Genomic DNA, 16028 nt, shown 5'->3' on the forward strand with positions numbered 1-16028 from the left:
AATCTTCTCATGTCTGGTTATATTTCTTTATTTTCCCCCTTCTTTTTAATCCTCTTTAGTCCCTTAATTAATCTAATTTCCCTTTTTTCCTGGTTGATTTCCCACCCCACCCCTTACCCTGCCCTGTGGGAAGATTCTCCCTGTATCTGTGGCTTGCCTTTCCTAATAATAATAATAATAATAATAATAATAATAATAATAATAATAATTTATTATTTATACCCCGCCCATCTGGCTGGGTTTCCCCAGCCACTGTGGGTGGCTTCCAAAAGAATATTAAAATACTATGATACATCAAATATCATAGATGAGCCCCCATTAGGGGCTTTCCTTTGCAAAAAGGTTTCCCCCATTTTTGCCTGTTTAATTGTGGGGCTATTCCAGCTTAGCTGGAATCACTTTCGTTTATAGTATCCTCATAGGTTGGCTTTATTTTGGGTGATTGCAGTGCTGTTGGCTGAATTTTAATCTAGCCTTGGGCGGGAGCACTATATTGAGTTCCTTTAATATTGCAATGAGACAATAAAAGGCAGAGAGCAGAAGCAGGGAGGTCTTCACGGCCTGCACATATCATTCAAGCCTAAGCCTGCTACAGTTAGCAGTACAGTAAATTGTTAAGTCTCTGTGACATGTGACTCATTCTCTCTATAAGAATTTATCTGTTTGTTTGCAGGCTCACTTGTGCTAATGTATATCTTAGGCAGACAGAGGGCGCCAGAGGCTCTCTGTGCCTCCAGTGAGCACTCTGTGTATGCTCTTTAACTATGCTGTTTCAGAACAAGTTTATCTTCTTCAAGTTTGTTTTGCCCTGATAGTGGCAACTGCTATTATAGAGACGAGCCATTGTGGCTTAGTGGCTAGAGCGCAGTACTAGGACCTGGGAGACAGGGTTCATATCCCCCACTTAGCCATTGTTATCACAAATCAAAACAAGCTGCTCCTTTTGGACTATTCTGTTGCTGGGTAGTTTGGCCCATTTGTGATATTGCTCCCAAAAAGAACTTTGGGTTTCTTGAGGAGCTGCTTCCCTCTAAAGGGCAAACGGGGGCACCTGGTCAGGCAGTGGGCTGCCTCGAGTTTGTTATCTCATTGGAAACATTTATGTCTGGCCTAGCAGGTGATCTTAGGGTTTGGCCCACTTGGCCCTAGAATTTGATGGCCTCTGGTAGCGTTTCCAGCCTGAATAGCTTCCCCATGTGGTGCACAAAGCATTGGTTTCACCAGTTCCTCACATTTAGTTTTTTGCAGACTATGGCAGGGCCTTTGCAGATGCCTCCAGAGCTTGCCTCTCCTGCAGAGGTTGACTTGCTGATGCCCTAGGTGCCTTCTTCCAGAAGGAAGCGTCTTCAGAGGTGGCGATCCAGGAGCAGGGAAAAGGGGAGCAGGGATGATGCTTACACCTCCTTGCAGGTACGTCAAACCCTTTAGGGATCATCCTGGATAGTTCAGCTGGTCAGCGTATGGTGCCGGTAATCCCTAGGTTGCAGGATTGGTCCCTGTATGGGACAGCTGCATGCTCCCCCATCACTCTGCCCAGACACTGAGGTCCAGCGCCGAGGGCCTTCTGGTGGTTCCCGCACCATGTGGTGGACCTTCTCGGTAGTTGCACCCACCCTGTGCTACGCCCTCCCACCAGATGTCTACTACCAGACTTTTAGAAGACATCTAAGGCAGCCCTGTTTAGGGAAGCCTTTAATGTTTGCTGCATTACTGTATTTCAATCTTTTGTTGGAAGCTGCCCAGAGTGACTGGGGAAGTCCAGCCAGATGGGCGGGGTACAAATAGATGATGATAATGATGATTATATTGTGGGAGAGTGGACTAGATGATCCTCAGGGTCCCTTCTACCCCACTATTCTTTAAGTTGCAATTCACTATGATGGGAATGTTAGACGCAGGGCTGCCATCATCCCCACAGCTTGCTAGGATCACAGGGACGGGGACATGTGGACCACTTGCGCAGCTCCACATTTCAAATGGAAATTCCCTGAGCAATCGAACCTGAAGCTGGCATGCAGGAAGCTGGCTCGGCGGCAGCTTTGTTGGGACTTCTTTAAGGGTTCTGGCCAGCGTTGGCCCTGCAAATTTACACATCATGGTGGCAACACAAGGCAGGGCGTTCCAACCAAGTGGGGGCTGGGGGCTAGCAAGCAATAACTCAATACCTCTTGCCCATAATTCCATAAAAATATCTTCCTTGGAAGCCTGGCTAAAAGGTTATCTAGATGGGTCAGTGGTTTTGTGCTTGTGGGAAGGGTTTTCCCAAGGTTTGGGATTCCTCTGGTTTTTCAGCCAGTGGCTCAGAATACAGCAACTCAAAAGCCAGTCAGAGAGCTACCTGCGGTAGCCAGAAAGAAGGTTGGGAAGCAGCTTTCATTAGGACGTTTGGTGGGATCCCCTTGATTCTTCTCCTATTCCTGATTTTCATTTATCCCCTTTGGGGATCGTCCCTAAGAAAGCCCCATATAATCCATATTTATCGCATCCCAAAGGCACCTCAGTGAATGACTCTCTGGAATTGTTCCGTGAAATATGCATCTTTGGATCAGGCAGTTGAGCTTACCAACAAATTGGAAGAGGGCCTGGTTGGCATTATGCGATATTGAATTGGCTGTTAGGCTGCTGCCGGTTCACCCTCAAGATTATAAGTAGTTGGGCTTTAATTGAATGGTCCTTACATTGATAAGGCGATGCCAATGGGTTGCGCTATAGGCTGTGCAGCACTCGAGTCCTTTAGCGTCTTTCTGGACTGAACATTGCGAGTCAAGACTCGTTTAACTGGGGGTACCATTATTTGGATTATCTTACTGACTGGTTCATGTGACACCAGCCTCTGCTAAGGCTTACTGGACGCCCCTTTTATTCCCTGAGGAGCTGGGTGTTCCGTTGGCAGTGGATAGGACAGTGGCCCCTACTGCCCCTTTTAACGTATTTGGGGGCTAGCTGGATACCATTGCTCATACCTCTGCTTGCCTGTGGAAAAGCTGTTTGCCTTGAAGGATGTTATTCTTGTAATACTTCCTCTGAAGCAAGTGTTGCTTTGTCAGATTCTATCATTCCTAGGTCAGTTAAAAATTGGCATGCAGGGTGGTTGTTCCAGGCTGCCCCTTCCATTCCTGCTTGGCCAGGTGGGGTCTCATGGCCCAGGGTCCCTTCATCATCATGTACAGTGGCCTTGAGCCTGGCAGGGCAAGGCAATCACATGTAACTTAACTTTTCTCGAGTTTTCCCCATTGTAGTGTCAGTGCACATCTGGACTGAGGAGTACAGGGACCATCGGGTCTGTCTTGGTCTGATAACCAGGCAGTGTGAGGGTCCTTGCAAAATGGTCCTCATGCTTTGGCAGAGTCTCCGCCCCCCTTTTATGTGCTTTCCAGCTGCACTGCTTAAGGTTTAATATTGCGTTTCTGCTCGCTTTATTACGGGATCATCTAATGTTTTCGCTGTCACTCTATCCCGTTTTCAGTTGGAGAGCTTCAGATCCTGGGCTCCGGACGCCCAGCTATAGCCGGATTTTCTGGAGCTCCCATGGCGCTTTGGCAACAATTGATAATTAAGAGGAGTAGTAGCTTACATTTCCCCTTCTGCTTTCAGGTCTTATGAGAAGGCCTGGACTGATTTCTTAGCGTTTAGCTGGCAGTCCTCGGCCATTCAGAGGAACTTGCCTCCATTCTCTGAGCAGGACCTGCAGTAATTGGCCTACCTGCTGCAGATCGGATGCACTGTTAAATCTATCAGAATTCAGTCCGCTGCAATGTCTGCTAGAGTAAAGCTTTAATTTTTCAGAGACCCTTCTAAAAATGTGTTGTGGGCAGGGTCTCGGAAGGTTGGAAAAGACTCCAGCCTTCACAGGACTGCAGGCAGGAAGCCGGTCAATCTTGACCTATGCAGTATCTGCAACAAGTTAAGACTTGTCTCCTGGTTCTAGATCTAGATGAGACTTCTTTCAGTATTCCATTGTAATTTTGGTGTACTGAGGGTTGGGGAAATTGTGTTGGAGCCAGCACGGGGCTGAGAGTTTGGAGGCTTATTGCCTCAGGATTTTTCCTTATCTGCTTTGGAGCTTGTCATAAGTGTCTAGAGCTCTAAGTCAGACCTAGTGAGCAGGGTTGCCATCATCATGCTTCCAGTCACAGGTAGGGTGGGCCCTTGCCCTGTTATTGGATACCAGAAATATTTGGCTTTTCGTTCCACTGGGGGGCTGGCTCGATCCTAGAAGTTGCTGGTTCTCATGGGTTGCTCCTTCAGGATATATGCGTTTCCCTTTTGGAGTTGAGACTTGTAGTGCGCAACTCCAAAACTGACCAGCTGGGTCGGGGGGAGGTTGTCCGCCTCCCAGCGACTGGGGAGGTGGGCCCGTGCCCGGTCAAGGATGTAAGGAAGTACTAGGCCTTGAGACCTCCTGGGGACGGCCCCCTACTCATGCATGAAAATGGTCACCCTTTGGCGCGACACTAGTTCACAAAAGTCATGCGTAAGGCCATCTCTGCTTGTGGGATCTCGGCCTCTGGTTTTGCCCCTCATTCCTTTCGCATAGGTGCAGCGACTATGGCAGCCCATTGGGGCTTCTCAGCCGCCAGGATCAAGGATTTGGGACATGGAAATTGGATGCTTTCAAGGGTTATGTGTGAAACAAATGCTGAGTTTGGTACTAATGCTTGTTTGTTTCAACCCTTGTAGATCCCACGCTGGTCTGCATCTGGATAGTGGGACACAGCATCGTTCATTGGGCTGGCAGTGGAGCGAGGCAGTCTGCAAGGGGAGCGTGTCTCGGCCTCCCACAGCACATGCCAGTGTCATGGTTTTCCAGACGCGGAATGTCATGGGGAGAGTTTATGCCGCTGATTGGTCGCCGGCTGCTCTCGGACCTCCCCACCCTATGGCCATAGTGGTGCAGCTGGGGGGAAATGATGTGGCAACTATTGATTGCCTTGCTTTGCGCACCTCAATCCAAAAAGGGATTTGGAGGCATTGGCAGCCTTATTACCTTCAGTGAGAATAATTTGGTCTCACCTGTTGCAGAGGCAAACCTGGCGCGGCGTTTCCCTCCCGGAGGCTGCTGAAAGGGCCAGGAAGCGCATTAACTCTGCTGTTTGCGGGAAGGTATTGGAGCTGGGTGGTTTGGTGATTTCACACCCAGACATTAATTTTAAGGCTGAGGCCCTTTACCGGGCAGATGGAGTGCACCTCTCTGATTTGGGGAATGATGTTTGGCTGTATGCAGTGACTACTAAATTGGGTTCATGGTTGGGTTTATGAGTGGTTGGCGGCGAGCGTTAGAGCTCGTGTGGCGGTTAGGCATTGGTTATAATATGCTGGTGGTGGAGGGGTCAAGATAGGCTGTGCCTGCCCCTCCTATTGCACTGAAGGGAATTCCATTAAAGGAATCCTGGGGCTTGCCATGATTTCGTCCAATCCCTGTCATGGGACCAGGGCTGCCCAATCCCTGTCATGGGAATCCTTGTCATAGGATCTGGGCCGGCAAGCTTTCGGGGAGCTGCTGGGGTGAATGGCGTGGGTCCAACGCTTAGCTCAAATGACCCCCAAGTTTGACTTTCCCTTCTACTGGCTACCGATCAGACCTCGGGATGTCAGTTCTGTCCCAGGCGGGGGGACAGATAGTCATAACCAATGTCTAAACAACCACTCACTGATTTTGTATTTTAATAAAGTTGTGGCCAAAATAGTGCCCAAAAACCAAAACTAAATTACGTGTTATGTGTGAAGTTATTTGAGGGGTGGCCTGGGGACCTACACACGCAAATACACAAAACAGTGCAAGCTTTAAACAACAACAGCCAAAGAACACCCACAGCTGCCAGGGTCACAAAGCAACAACATTAAGCCAACAGGCGCATGGACTGATTTCAAGCCCAGGTGCCGAGCAGTTTGAAATGCACAGGCTCCTTCTTGTGAAACAATCATTCACTCAGAGAGTGCTATTGTCCTGAGGACACCATGAATGGCATGCCTGGTGAATGGGCACATATTTCCTTGCCTGCTAGGGAAAGTTCCAGGCAAATGTGCAAAATGGGAGAACTTGCCTGCCCTTCCCTGATTTGCATGATTTTTTAAAAAATATGTTTTTATTTAAAAAAGTATATACAACTCTATCATAAATATATATAACAGCAGTTTTACAACTGCATAAAAACACGAAACCAAACAATAAAACCATATACAGTTAAAAACAAGTTAAAAGCAAAAAGAAATTAAAATGAACTTATCACCTTAATTCAAGGAAGAATACCATATTGCGCTACCATTCTGCAGAAAGAGCAATAGTGGAGGCAAGCAGCTGGACTTGGCCTAGTGACAAAAGTTAAGACTAACTGATGGTGTCAAAAGATAGAAACCATGGTGCTGGTATCCAAACCTTTCTTAGGTTCTCCCTTCCTCAAGCCCTGTGAGATGTCAGGGACATTAAACCCACAATTGTCTTCCATAAACACGGTTTTAACAATGAGTCCCTAAGTGACTGTGGAGGCCAATTCTGGACCCACATGTCCTTCCACAGTGGGGACATTGGTTCCCGGGCAGGAGTTGATCACAGTATGGATTTGCCAAGCACTCCTTCCTCTTAGCACATTTCTCCCTTGCGTTCTAGCCATGTAATGAGTAGAAGAGTAGCCCTCCTTTGCAGAATGAGTAGCCCTCCTTTTCAGAAACTGTGGATTAATATATTTTAATTCCCCCCCCATAGATGCTTTATTTAATCAGTACATCACTTTACTGGCAGTACAAACACTCATCACGCACACTCACACTCATACACACTTATGGTCCCTCTTCTACAACACGTTTTTTTTCTTATGTGAATGGACAGGGAGGGGTGGGCAGCAGGCTGGCGACATGGAGGGCAGAGACAGAAGGTTGTGTTGGGACAGTAGCACAGGGAGGGTGGGGTGACGGCAGCTATCTCCACTTCCCCACTCCCACCCTTTTCCAGAAAAGCAACCCAGCCCCAACCAGCGGCCTCTCCGCCCCATTCACATGTTCAGCTCGTGCAGGAGGAAGCACGGCTAGGAATCCGAACTAGGAATGCCAATTCAAGATTCCTCCCTCGCTTCCCACAAACCCCCAGCTACAGGTTAAGCGGTAAAAATTTGCTCCGAGCAAGTCACTGATTCAGGGGACCGGGGTGAAGAGAGATGAGCCTTGGGGGGGGGGACAGGATCTTGCCAGGGGGAAGATCCGAGGCGATCTACTCCTCTGCTCCTCATTCCAAGGATTGCAACATGAGCTGCTTCAGACCCTTCGCCTGGCTGGTCCCTCGGATCTTGCCAGCTAGGAACATATCGTCTACCATGGTGTAAACCTTGTAGAAGTTGAAGACGAGGTCGAGCTCACAGACGTTGTGGAAATATTCATTCAGCACCTCCACAAAGTTGTGAATGGCTTCTAGGTAGGTGAGGTTGCTGTCGTTCACATCCACACAAATGCAGAAATAAAGCCCTGCGTAACACCTGTAGATAATTTTGAAGTTGCGGAACTCCACAAAGTTGGTGTGCTTTGCGACCCGCACAGTCACAACGGCATGGACCTCCTCAATGAGCTTCTGCTTCTTGTCATCGTCAAACTGCATGTACCACTTGGCCAGACGCCTTTTGCCAGCACGGATCTGGATCAGAATAAAGCGAATCATGGCAACCCCCTGCCCTAAATCCTCTTTCCACGCAGAGCTCGGTGCAGCTGCTCCGACCACTGTGGATTAAAATATTGTCCTGAGCACTAGCAAGACCCCACCTTGCTGTTGTGAAAGCCTGAGCAGCCTGCTTCACAGCCATGCGTCTTCTCCCATTATCTCCCCATGTTCCCCAAAGCCCTCCTTTGTCACACATATATAATTGCACTGGCAAATACTTGAACAGCTAGGTCTGTACTGATTTTTTTGTGGCTCTCAAGCTTTCTTACCCAAACCTCTCTTCTCAGCAAGATGGAACCCATAGGCAAGTTATGAAAAAGAAAAAAGAAAAATTGAAGGAAAGAAATAAGGTTTTTCTAGGCAGTTTTGATGGGAAATCTTGCTAGATTTGCTGTTGTGTTGTGTGGAGAAACTGTCTGGCAGAATCATGCCATTCCCAAGCGGCACACCTCAAGGCCTTAGGATCAGAACTAAAGGAAAACCTTAGGGAAAGGATTTATGCAGTCTTTGTGCTAATTCAAAAGTAATATGCTTCAAGAAGCTGCCCTGTTAGCTATGGGAATACACAGCTCTTTTCTGAGGTCTGTCCTCTCAGGATTGGCTTGTGGAACTTTTCTTCTCAAAGCCTCGGGCATGTCTCCTTAGAGTTCACTAGGGAGGTTGCAGAGCTCAGTGGGAATTTTAAAAAATAACACTTTTCAGAGCGCGGCTGACAATGTGTATTTAACTCATGGCACTAGTGGAACACGTCTAGCAGCTTATTTGTTTTTTGTTTTTTTAAAATGTACACATCCATGGAGGTATGGTCCATCTACAGCTTCTAGTCATGACAACTAAATGCAACCTCTCCCTTTTTCAGAGACAGAATTCTTCAGATTTAGCACTGGTGACTGGCAACAGGGAGGTCTGTTGTCCTAGTCTTCTGCTTCTGAACTCCCAGAGGCTTTGAGAAGCTGCAGAAGAAAGCTGACTTAGAGGGATGATCAAGCAGAGCATTAATTAATTGTCCTTTAAAATCAACAAAAAAAATGGATGTGTTTTCTTTCCTAAAATAAAACAAAATCCAAATCCAAAGAGAAATTGCTATGAGGCAATTCCATAAATGTAATTCATGCCTGTAGTAAGCAGCTTCTGGTTTGATGAAGAGGAGGAGTTTGGATTTGATATCCCGCTTTATCACTCCCCTTCAGGAGTCTCAAAGCGGCAAACAATCTCCTTTCCCTTCCTCCCCCCAAACAAACACTCTGTGAGGTGAGTGGGGCTGAGAGACTTCAGAGAAGTGTGACTGGCCCAAGGTCACCCAGCAGCTGCATGTGGAGGAGCGGAGACGCGAACCCGGTTCCCCAGATTACGAGACTACCGCTCTTAACCACTACACCACACTGGCTCTGTGGTAAAGTCTCAGGTACTTTATACAATTCTTCAAAAACCAACAACAAGTCAAGATTAGGTTGACAGAGGCTACAAGTAATCATTGTGAATAAAAAGGAGGGGTCCTTGAATGAAGGGTGGAAAGGAGAACCGTAGTCTTAAGGAACAGGCTATCTTTAGGACTGCCTGATCCCACATAACCCAGTCATGGCTCCTAACTAATAGGAGCTGCACATTCAGGCCCCTTCCTTGCTAAACTTCAGGCACATGATTAAGACCATCTTGTTCCTGCAGGCAATTTAAAGTGGTGTTTGGTTTTACAGTAAATTGTTATTGTTACAATACCCCATTTTCCGGGGGTTTTTTATGCACACCACTTAGAAATGTTCATAATTAAATGGTACGTAAATGTCTTAAATAAATAACTTAATTTATGACAAGTAAGGATTAATTTTTGCCATTTACATAAAATACTTCCATAGTATTATTATCTTTACCAATATTATGATAACATGAAAGACGGAATATAAAATGCATGCTAGGAAAATAATACTCCTTCATGGTTTTGCTTCTTGCTCTTGAATCATGCTATAGTGGGTAAATCCAGGTAATTTGCATTTGAAAAGAGTTAACAAAAGTATTGCCCTCATCTCTTCATTAAATAACATACATCATTTGTTGTTTCGAACACCTTGGAATGCAAGGTATGTACACTGAGTTTTGTCCCTTCGGTCCTAATGTATAGGAAGTGGCTGCAATTCAAACCTTATTTAAATCTGCTTTTAAAACACACCCTGTTTTATTGTGTAATTAAATCAGTCAGTTCACCCCAATTGGCATTTTCTTTTTTTTGGGGGGGAGCACATTGCTTAATTGGAGCTCACCCATATAATCTATGGAAGTGACATAAGTGATACAAACTTTACTGGGGTGGGGGGAGTACTAGTGCCCATTTTTCCAACTAGAGTTGAGAATAGGTGACTCTCCTAGGGGTATGAGCATTAGATTTCAAAATCTGATGAAGTAGAGGAATAGAGCGGAGAGGAGAATCAGGTAAGATAGAGAACATACTAGTATGAGGGTTCAAGCCAGAGTGCTGGAGCCAGAGTGAAACCTGGTGTGTTATGTATGGGTGGAGGTTATTGACATTTCAGGTTCCAAAATTGGCTGCTTGAGGAAACATCGATATCCTGCTTAGACTGCTAATATTCTGCCAGCTCTAGAGCTTCTTCTGATGCCACCCTAGTGGCCTGAAAGTCACAACAGTGTGTGCTTTCTGTCCTGCTCCAGTAACAACTGAACCCCAGGTTATGTGGGAGCAGCCTCTTTCCCTTTAGAAACTGGAAAAACACTACACAACTGTCTTCAACATTACTGGAGAGATGTAGGTGGGACAGCCACTGCATCTGCTGTCAAGCATAATGATCTATTGGACAACTGAAATGGAAAATGCCTGTCTATTGCTGAAGCTTAACTGGAAAATTCCATTGAGCTATATAGAGGCTAAGAAGAGCTCTTTGAGCAGCTAGATGGGGTGTTAATTAACTGTTGATATTCTCTGCTGACTCTCATGTATGTGTGAGAGGTAAAGGTAAAGGTAAAGGGACCCCTGACCATTAGGTCAAGTCGCGGCAAACTCTGGGGTTGCGGCGCTCATCTCACTTTATTGGCCGAGGAAGCCGGCGTACAGCTTCCAGGTCATGTGGCCAGCATGACTAAGCCACTTCTGGCGAACCAGAGCAGTGCACGGATATGCCGTTTACCTTCCCGCCGGAGCGGTACCTATTTATCTACTTGCACTTTTATGTGCTTTCGAACTGCTAGGTTGGCAGGAGCAGGGACCGAGCAACAGGAGCTCACCCCATCGCAAAAGTGAGTCCAAATGCAAGATTTGCCAGGATGAATGGAGTTATAAATAGGTGGCTGCACTTCTAGAATATTCTTTTAAGATCCAGTCTACACCTGGAGGAGATTAGAGTGGGATACTGAGCTGGTAAGATTCTGGACTATTCCAGAAAATGGATATGTACCTTGTTTCCAAAGGCCTTCCTGAATGTAGGTTAAACCATCTCCCAGTTATGCTGGTTTTATAATGCAGGGATATTTTTACTAACGAAAAGGATAATGTAGCCACGAGGAAGTGTACATTGCTGTTCTTTCCCCACCTTTTAGTCTTTGGGCAGTTCTTTCTTCTGAATTTTCATAGGATATGTACCTTCACATTCATTTTTTGTTTATTCTGTTCTTTGCCGTTTACCTTCCCGCCGGAGTGGTACCTATTTATCTACTTGCACTTTGATGTGCTTTCGAACTGCTAGGTTGGCAGGAGCAGGGACTGAACAATGGGAGCTCACCCCATCGTGGGGATTCGAACTGCGACCTTCTGATCGGCAAGCCCTAAGCTCTGTGGTTTAACCCACAGCGCCACCCGTGAGAGATATTCAACTGCAAATTGCCATTTTAGGGCGTTGGTCTTTGGGTTTTTCTCTGGAAGCCACAGAGAACAAAGGTTGTGCCCATGAGGTCTATCCTGAAGAGAAGCTAATGAAGACTGTGTAGAGAGACACACATATCTGGTTTTAGGTCTGTTTGAAGTTATTTCAATTTTCTAAGATGATGGAACCTGTGCTGGACATACGCATGACGTTTGGAAGTAACATTATTTGTTTTATCTTCTGTTTTTAAGCAAGTTTTGTAAGTAAAGATTTTGATTCATGGTTTATGGGTCTGGACAATTGTTATTGCAAGAGGAGACAGTTTTTATGCACCCTATTGCTTCAAGCTGTACAATATTAATATCTGCAAAATCTGTTCCATATAACAACATCAGACAGGGTTGTCATTGTCTCCTCCTTCTGTGCTCACAATGTTCAAAACAACCAGTCCATAGAAGTAGGTAGAAGTAGTTTGAATTCAAGATAGTCAGAATAGGGTACAGAAAGAAGTTGATCATTGTGAGTTATACTCATCCATTTTAAAGGGGGGGGGAACCTTCCAGTCCTAAACACATTATAGTCCCCACTCATTTAAACAAGGCTCACTTTCACTTAAATCAAGGCATTTTTATATCAGTGTTCAGCAGCTGCCTGTTTGAAAATAAATGAAGGCTACTGTGCCTGAAATTTATACAGAGCGTTACCTCCTTTTCTGTCCAAACTATGACACATTTTAAAAGTACACGCACATGTGCTTTGATATTTAACGATCACCACTTAAAATATGAGAAAAGATTTAAATTATTTCAACACTTCTTCCATTCCAAATTGCCAGCGTTATCGTTCTGTGCCTTCATTGCTATTATTATGCCACAGTGGATCCTTGGAAGGAATTCTCCTGTCTGCTTCAGAAAAGAGAAATTGCTTGTAAGTTGAGCGGCTACGGTAGGTTCTTGATAGAAAGAATCTTCCTCCTCTTTCAATAATTAACTTTCTCCTCCAGATTTCTGCCTTTCCTTCTAGGAGTCCCAGCTCTGAGGGTCATCTATATTGATTTGCTTCCAGTGTCAAGATAAAGCCATGAACTGAAGAAAGAAACCAGAGCAGTGGTTTGGCCAATTAGATCAGCCATAATACTCAGGTGGCAGAACAAGTATTAATAAAAAGCCCAAAGAAGGAGAACTCCTATATTTTATATTCTTTTCATTTGAGTGAATTCCCAAGTTTGCAGTCTGAACGATTTTCCTTTCTCTCGAGTCCAAATCAGTCTGCCAGGCAGGCAGGAGTTTTCACGCCCCCAAAAGGAGTGAATCGAGAAATGACAGTGCAATCTAAAGAGAAGGTACAGCTACACACTGTACCCACTGCCTCCCCATCAGGGAAACTGATCAAACACAAATATGCATGTAACACCGGGGAATGTGTGAGGGAATTGTTAAAGGGGTTGCCATGACTATGGCTTGGAGCATCTAAGGAAAATGCAAGAAGTAAACTATTAATCACAATAGAACAGAAGGCATAAAAAGTTGGCTTTTTGTGAGATGCTACAATAAATAAAGCCTTGCACTCTAGAAATTCTTTCTGGGCAAAATGAAAATTATAAAAAACAAAACACAATGTGATTTCACTCCAGAGGCAAGTTCTAACATCTGATATGTGGAACTCATTATATGGCAACCTATTCAAAAATCAGCTTGCTTGACAGGGTGAGGTGAATGCAACTTCCTTTCAGCTCTGTGACAAATTAGTTCTTTTTCTACAGACTTTCACTGGAGTCCAGACACAAGAAATCACCTACAGCTGAAGCAGGAATTTAACTTTTATTTAATACTGCCAACTCTTCCTCTGAAAATCGCTCCTCTGCCATTGATAAATGTGCAGCGTTTCAGAATTGAGTTCAGAATTAAAACTTGACATTGGCCTTTAGCACTGCAGTGATACAACAGGCTGCCTTTACGCCAAACTCCAATGCACAATGACCACCTTGAAACTTGAGAGCTGGCAATGCTGGCAATGCCCCCTAAAATGGGGAGAAAGTACCGTATATACTCGAGTATAAGCCAACCCGAATATAAGCCGAGGCACCTAATTTTAGCACAGAAAACTGGGAAAACTTATTGACTCGAGTATAAGCTGGTTCACCACACCACAGACCTGGTGGTGGCGGCAGCGAAGGCAGAAGGAGCAGCCCAAAAGGGCTGCTTTTGGGCCGCTCGTCCCTCCACCGCCGCCGCCCGCCTCACTCGAGTATAAGACGAGGGGGGCTTTTCCAGCATTAAAAAATGTGCTGAAAAAGTCAGCTTATACTTGAGTATGTACGGTAAATGAACCGCCCAGCTCCTGCCAAGGCAGCAAGGTAGGAAGGAGGGACTTGCATATAATCAAAGCAAAAACAGTTTCCCTTCCGCTGCTTCCAAGTCTTCAGTGCTGGTGTGCATTTTGGGGATGTATCAGGGGAATGGGAATGGGAATGCTGTGAATCATCTGGTTTCTCCTAATCTGCCCCGGCATGATTCTATCAAAGCTAGAGCTCTGGTGGCAGTAAGGCAAAATGGCCAGAGAAGTTTCCATGGCAGATGGTAGGGGCTCCAAGACTGACTCTCTCTTTCTCTTTCCAAAGCAAGACATGCCCTTTGGCCCCCTGGGGTGCCTTCCAGGTGGTGGGGGCACAAGATTGCAGCCTGAAAATCATTTCTCAACTAAACACATATCTAAACAGTTCATCAGGGAATCCACTAGGAATGTGGCTCAAGAGCTCATCAAAAAAGAAGCCCCAACCTTGCTTTAGATTTTTCTTTCGGCACACCTATGTTCTCAAAAGGCTCACAGGCACTGACCTGAGTCAGACACTGGAAATAGCAACGATGGAGACATACAAGTGCAGAATGGCTCCACTGCTCTCTGAATTGTGAGACACCATCTACTCTCTGGTACCTTCTTTCCTGTTAACCTCGAGTTTGGTCAAGGATATATTGGATTAAAGATGCCAAAACTGTTATTTTGCTGCCTAGATTTTACAACTTTGACTTCATGCCATAATAATTAATAATATAATATAATATAATATAATATAATATAATATAATATAATAATATAATATAATAATATAATATAATTTTATTATTTATACCCCGCCTATCTGGCTGAGTTTCCCCAGCCACTCTGGGCGGCTCCCAATCAAGTGTTAAAAACAATACAGCATTACATATTAAAAACTTCCCAGAAGATGTCTTCTGAATGTCAGGTAGTTGTTTATCTCTTTGACATCTGATGGGAGGGCGTTCCACAGGGTAGGCGCCACTACCGAGAAGGCCCTCTGTCTGGTTCCCTGGAGCCTCACTTCTCGCAATGAGGGAACCGCCAGGCTAAACGATGGGGGTGGAGACGCTCCTTCATGTATACATGACACAGAAGATATGATTTCCACCAAATCTCAAATTCTGTTTTTCTTCATAACTTTCAATATGTGATATGGGAATGGCAATGTACACAGAACATTCTCCCTTTCTTGTAGAAGTAATGGTATTTCTCTAGATGGGCCTTTGGTGTGATCTGAAAAAAGTGGATAGGTGGTTTGCAAATAATCTCAGAAGTAGACTTACACAGGGCCTCTGAGTAGTGGCTGGCAGGATGAAGAATCAACCCATCTCTATTTATTATAATAACATGTATAGAAAGGGTTCAAGACTATGCAGCTAGTCTCTTCACTCAAGCTAAGTGCCCAGGCCAAGTCCATGGTGGAAGTCACCATGTTTTAAATGGGGGCCATCCACCAACATTACTCTTCATTAAGCTAGTCCTTATATTCTAATGGCTTTGCTGAAATGGCTCCATGAAATTAAATGGCAGATATCCTAATTAAGGATGCTGTTATGTCTGTCTTTTATTTATGGGTGAATATTACAGATTTGCAGCTGCCTTGACAGATTGCCATCTGCTATGGATGCGTTAGTTGAGATTTCTGTATTGCAGGGGGTTGGACTAGATGACCCTTGGGGTCCCTTCCAGATCTACGATTCTATGATTGTAGAATTGACCCAGCTGTGGGTTTCTGAACAGTTTGCTTTGAGTCAGGAACTAGATGTGCACTAATAAGTCAGCTGGATTTATAATGGGGACCAGACAGGCAATAGCAAGTAGGTAGAAACATTCACAGAGAACCAGTGGCAATTAAGCCACCTTTTCCCACCCCATCAAGAACAATATTTAACAAATGTTTTCAGTGGGATGTAAAAATATGCTTCTGTTTAAAAACAAATGAAAATGTAAAAGATCTCTCATCTTAAGAAAACAAACTATATTACTGCAAGGATCTACAAAGAAACAGATCAGAACATTCTGCCTTGCAAAAAAATGGCTATCTGCTTTTCTGAGTGAATGAACAAGGTCTCATCATGAATAACAGGAAAAGTTTCACAAATCTCTCCCATATCTGTGTGCTGTGACAAAGTTCTTAATGGCTGTGTGTTGTGGCTCATGGCCATCATGGCAAATGGAAAGACGTCTGCTATTCAAACAAGATCAAGTCAGGTCCCTGTCAAGAAAACCTTTGATATTTTCATGAGTCTCTCTCTCTG

The 16028-nt window shown here is 44.9% G+C and overlaps 1 pseudogene across 1 annotated transcript; it reads right to left on the reverse strand.

Moving 5' to 3' along the window:
- Window positions 1–6799: 6799 nt before the first annotated feature.
- LOC309531137 (AP-2 complex subunit sigma pseudogene) lies at window positions 6800–7696 on the reverse strand (annotated as a pseudogene). The gene has a single exon. The product of its transcript is annotated as an AP-2 complex subunit sigma pseudogene (transcript).
- Between the last annotated feature and the right edge of the window lie 8332 nt (window positions 7697–16028).

This window comes from Podarcis vaucheri (genome assembly GCF_965113315.1).
Source record: "Podarcis vaucheri genome assembly, chromosome: 4".
NCBI lineage: Eukaryota > Metazoa > Chordata > Lepidosauria > Squamata > Lacertidae > Podarcis > Podarcis vaucheri.